This window comes from Lampris incognitus, chromosome 12 (genome assembly GCF_029633865.1).
Source record: "Lampris incognitus isolate fLamInc1 chromosome 12, fLamInc1.hap2, whole genome shotgun sequence".
Taxonomy (NCBI): Eukaryota; Metazoa; Chordata; class Actinopteri; order Lampriformes; family Lampridae; genus Lampris; species Lampris incognitus.
In genome coordinates, this window is record NC_079222.1 from 25586799 (window position 1) to 25592910 (window position 6112).

Here is a 6112-nt window from a genome sequence, read left to right on the forward strand (position 1 = left end):
CATACCCTAAATGAAGTTGTTTTTGCAAGCAATGTTGATGACAAATATGTAATTTGAGAATTTGAGACTGTTTTGGATAGATAGTGACAAACATGACAGCCTTTTGAAATTTGCATTTGGATCATGTGTGGGGATCTGTATTTTCCATCTGAAATACCCTAATTATATAGTGTATTCTCACTGGAAGGGATTTATTCTATTTAACTTTTTACTCCTATACTAAGGGTGACTAGAGAATGAATTTATATTATAAACTAATTTCTTAAACTTGGATTATGACTCAAAATGGGTTATGGGTCTACTCGTGTTAAGTGCCAACGAATCCTCGGCCGAAAAAGTTCATGATGTAAAATAAGTAATGACACAAAACATCGGGTGAATCTTTGAGAGGATCAGGATGAGGGTGACAGTAAACGAAGTGATAAGCTGTATACCAACCACTGGAATTTACTTTGCTCTTTCTTGCAAGTTTTCTATCAGGTTAGACTCGCTGTTTTATTGTGTTGCATCACCAAATCGTGCTTATTCCTTTTGTTTTATGAGATGGCAAATAAGACTGTAAATATGTTATAAGATATTGTTGATATTCTAAATGAGGGTATTTATATTGTAATATTTATTGTAATATTCACGGTATTTATGAACAGTTGTGGATATGTTATCCTGTAGACAAGTGTATCAACTGACACCAATAGGCTATCTTACATTTCCTGTTGCCAAACACCAACTTTGCTTTGCAGTGATCATTTTTGCAATGTTGGATGGAAAACGGAAATAGATTAAACCCAATATTTCCCATTTTTTGATTTTGTTTCCCTTTTCTCTCTCCTTTTATTTTTTCTTATATTTCCACACTGATTTATAGTTCAGCATTGGACAGCTGAGTTGCGCTGTCCATGAGCCAGTGCTGAAACCAAATCCAGCCACCCTGCAGGGTACTGGAAAGGATTAAAATTAACGAATCACCGGATGCCCCTTGCAGGCATTTAGTAATTGAGTCTGACATTACCATGCACATCCTCGTTTGTAATCCCTGGACCGCACAAAACAACCCATTTCCACGTTTGTGTGGTTTCAACCTTTGTTAGCTATGCACGTATCAAATATACCGAGAGGATTTCTTTTACTTATCTCATGGTTATTGATTATAGTTTTGCATACAATTATTAATTGCAGTTTTTAATTTACTGCTTTGTCACGAAAATGAAAAAGAGACCTAACTAAATTATGCAGTCCAGTTTATGAATGTGTAAGATACCCATAAGTAGAATATTCCAACACCAGCAAAACCTCCATCGCTCAAATAAGGCATGTACCAGGAAATGGTGCATTTGGGATTAATTCTTTCATCTGAACAAATGTACTTCCTTCTTACAGTAACATATCTGATGCATGCATATTATTTCTATGAGAGTATTTTAGGTACATTCTACCAATAATTGCCAGTCATTGTGTCATAGTGCAAACGTTTTACTTTTGGGGAACTATCTATACTTGTCATTTATGACATTCTTTGATAACCAGTTGTCAGAATATCTGTAGTCAGAAGGAGTCAGTGCAGGAATTGTCTCATGTCTTGGAGACCAGAATAATGCGCTCGACTGATTAAAACTCTCGTTTGACCAGTTGTCTGTCTCTCTGCCTCTTTCTTTTTTTGATCGGCTTCCTTTGTTTATGGTTCCTAATTGCCCTCAGAGGCCCTCTGGTGTGAGGGCTAACCTTGAAAAATCTACATTTTGTTTTTAGAAAGGCAGGGGATGCCAGCAGGATTAATTAACCACTGAAAAAAAGGCCAAATGTCTGGACAGTGCGGAGGTGGTGGCAGAAGGAGAGCGGGGACCAAATCAGTCATATTGGACAAATTCCCTCATCATTTCAGTATGAAGCAGATGCAGCCTCATAGCGCCTGCAGCCAAATCTCCCTCAAAGCATATCAAGGAGTACTTCAAGACCTCTTTTGTGCCAAAGGCCATAAGCCTGCACAGTGCTTCCTGTCACAGCGGTCCAAGCCTCAGTGAACAGAGCGGGTGTTGATAACCTCCTCAGGACTGTTGCAGTCCTAGCTCTAATGTTTCACATGAACTGGATTTACTAGTACACCAGACCCAGGTGAATGCATATAATTTGTTTGTATGCATGTATGTAGTATATGCAGTAGTGTAACTGTGGATATTACTGTTCAATCTGTTGGGTTGATTTGCACCACTGAACCTGAATCTACAGTACTGTAATGTAATGTAATGCATATTTGCATGCAAAAACGTTTACTATACTGCACAGCTCTCTTGAAATGTGCCAAAATGAAAATTTACATACTCTCCTATTTGAATCTACCTAAAAAAAAAAAAAAAAAATTGGATGCATATTTTTCGCAATATTTATTCACATGTAACAGGAGTGGACTCTTGCTCTATTTTTTGTTGAACTTGGCCAAAACACTCATGACTCTGACCAAGTATCCTATTACCACTTTCATGCTTATTTTTTTTACCTACTCTTTGTACTTAGAATAGCCTGGCCTTGTACCTTGTCTGGATGTACGTGCTGTCGCCTTCCCTCCTCAGCTTGGGTTTGGCAAGCAGTCGGTAAAAGTTCAGGCCTCCACTCCTTTTTCAACATCCATCCATCCATCAATTATCCAAGCCACTTATCCTCGTGGGGATGCTGGAGCCTATCCCAGCAGTCATTGGGCGGCAGGTGGGGAGACGCCCTGGACAGGCCGCCAGGCCATCACAGGGCATCACAAGTTAATCTGTACATACTGGGTGATTTATGAATATGTATTTTGAATGTGTTGCAATTGTATTTGAAGTTTTACTCTGTTAATCTTTTTGATAATCTCAATAGATAATTAATATATTCAACATGTAAATAGTATTGGATTTTGCGAAATAGATGGAAATGGCTGTGGTGAATACATATTTCAAGAAGAGGGAGGAACACAGGGTGACATATAAGATAGGAGGAAAGTGCACACAGGAGGACTATATCTTATGTAGGAGGAGTGATATGAAAGGAGTTGGAGACTGCAAGGTGGTGACAGGGGAGAAAGTAGCGGGGGAGCATCAGATGGTGGTCTGTAGGATGAGTTTGGAGACCAAGAAGAGGAAGAGAGTGAAGGCAGAGCCAAGGGTCAAATGGTGGAAGTTGAAGAAGGAAGACTGTCCATCCATCCATCCATTATCTGAACCGCTTATCCTGCTCTCAGGGTTGCGGGGATGCTGGAGCCTATCCCAGCAGTCACTGGGCAGCAGAAGGGGAGAAACCCAGGCCGCCAGGCCATCACAGGGCCCACCCACACACACACACACACACACACACACACACACACACACACACACACACACACACACACACACACACACACACACACATTCATACCTAGGGACAACTTAGTACGGCCAATTAACCTGACCTGCATGTCTTTGGACTGTGGGAGGAAACCAGAGCCCCCGGAGGAAACCCACACAGACACGGGGAGAACATGCAAACTCCACACAGAGGACGACCCGGGACGACCCACCGAGGTTGGACTACCTCAGGGCTCAAACCCAGGACCTTCTTGCTGTGAGGCGACCACACTAACCACTGCTCCACCGTGCCACCAAGGAAGACTGTATTAATTTTAATTAATTTTAAGCATCAATATGCAATATTAATACTTATGAAAGAACAACGAATGACAACGAGACGCTGTGACATAAAAATCACTGATGGTGTGAGTCCAGCGGGAAGAAAATGATACACCCTTTTTTAAAAAGTTCAAACTCTTAGACAAATTTGAGAGGGCTAGACAATAGCCAAGACTACCAGCAAGCTGAGACTGGTAAAAACAACGGTGGACAACTGGCACAGCCCAAACCCATCACTTATGCTAGACAAGTACAAAATATGCTAGAAACGTCTTTTCATAAATTCACTAAGATATGTTTTGCTCAACTCGTGGCATGCTTTTTAAATCGTGCCATTTTATTAACGAAACAGCTCGTTACTCCTGTACAGGGATTTTTGTTTGGCTTGCAGCGTTTGTTCACAGGCTTTAAACGACCGGTTAAAATGAAAAACATGAGCTACTGCACACTGGTGGCCCCTCTGTTGCCCGCTCTGCTGCAACATAACAACATAAACCATCTCTGACCACATCTGCCACGACGGGCCGTTTCCCTCCCTCTCATTTGCATTGTTTTGTTTTTGTTTTTTTACATCTGCTGCTTTTGTGTGTTTCTTTGTCAGGTGGCATCAGGGATAAATAATATTCCAGCAACCTGTAATTGCCAGCTCAGTGTATAACAGGGAGCAAAAAGGAAGTCAGAAAGTACCAAATTAAACGTTTTTTGGGAGAGAAAGATGGAACAATGAAATGTGACGGCGAAGGAAAAAGACTCTTTATGAAAAACCAAGCGGCAAAATAAAGTGGTCATGCCCCCCCCCTTGTTTGTCTAGATCCAAATCTAGCCCATATATATATACCTACACACACACACACACACACACACACACACACACACACACACACACACACACACACACACACACACATAAAGTTGCATTTTATATAAATATAATATATAACATAAAACGTTACCTGAAATGCTGTAATTTTTAAACCTTAGTTAGATTAAGGCCTCGTGCCTTGTGCATGCTGGGAAAGGTTCCAGCGTCCCCACATCCCTGGCCAGGATAAGCGGCTATAAAACATAGATGGATGGATGGATGGATGGATAGATAGTTCGTACACAATGAAGTTACATACTAAGTTCATAAGCAGGATTATAGATTTTATGCTACAGCGATCAGAAGCAATCTTCAGGAGTTTGTTTTTAATGACAATGATTTTTACATTTCTCAGTGCCTATACTATCTGTGGAACACCCATCAGCCGGATGTCCTGTATTTCAAAATATGTCCTGTGCTGCCACTCCTTGACTGTATTTGGTAACCTTGCTGTTAAATTAAGTGTGTTAGGTGGCCCTGGCTTTGAATGCAACAAGTATGGCTGGCTTCCTTTAACGAAGCGGCATGGCTCAGGAGGCAAAGCGGGAGGTCGCTAGTTCGATCCCCGGCTCCTGCGGAGGGCGTGTTGAAGTGTCCTTGAGCAAGACACTGAACCCCCTAACTGCTCCTGATGGGCAGGTTGGTGCCTCGCATGGCAGCCTCCACCGTCAGTGTGTGTGTGTGTGTGTGTGTGTGTGTGTGTGTGTGTGTGTGTGTGTGTGTGTGTGTGTGTGTGTGTGTGTGTGTGAATGGGTGAATGTGAGGCATGCAGTGTAAAGCACTATGAGCGCTCGGTAGACTACAGAAGCGCTATAGAAATGCAGTCCGTTCCTCCCCTCATTATTCTCACTCAACCCCCGTGGGGCCTATTGATTTGATCTGCCATACTAATGAGGGTCACTATCAGGACAAGCAGCCTAGGAGGGCGTAGTGTTGAATACAGCAGGACAAGGACACAAACTGGACAACTACGACTCTATGATTTTATTAGCTGGATTATGGAGCATACATAAAGACATGACTATGACTGTTTAGTTCGTCACAGTAATCCAGTACACGCTTACCATATTTAGCCTTAACCGGAAGAGTTGTTCTCCAGGGCACAACTCAACGCCATTACCATCCCTTATAAGGCAGCGCCATCTACTGTCAAGATATGGTGTACTGCATCATCAGTATAAACAGCGCAACTGGATTCAGACAAACAGGCTCGTTTGCCGCATAGGACAGAGATAGGCTACAGGTACGGGTCTTCGTCAGGCATGTCAGACTTGCCCACATGTTATGCACCTTAACAACCTGTATCCTAAATGTAGGTCTCAGCTGTCAACTTGATATGTTTTTGAGTGTGACTAGGACTTTCCAAAACAACACTTTTCCCCTCTCTTGTTATGGTGAATGCCTGTCCCTCTCAGGATCAATTCAGCCTTTTGCATGATGTCTTGGCAAAATACAATTAATCACTAACAAGGAGACGTTTGTTTTGTGCCGAATTAATACCTGCAAGCCAAATCAGTAAAGGACAACACAGAAGTGTGGTACCCCATTCAGACTGAGGAGATTTAAGGATACCCACGCGTCTTTAAAGCCCCGTCCGGATTCGGAAGGTTTATATATA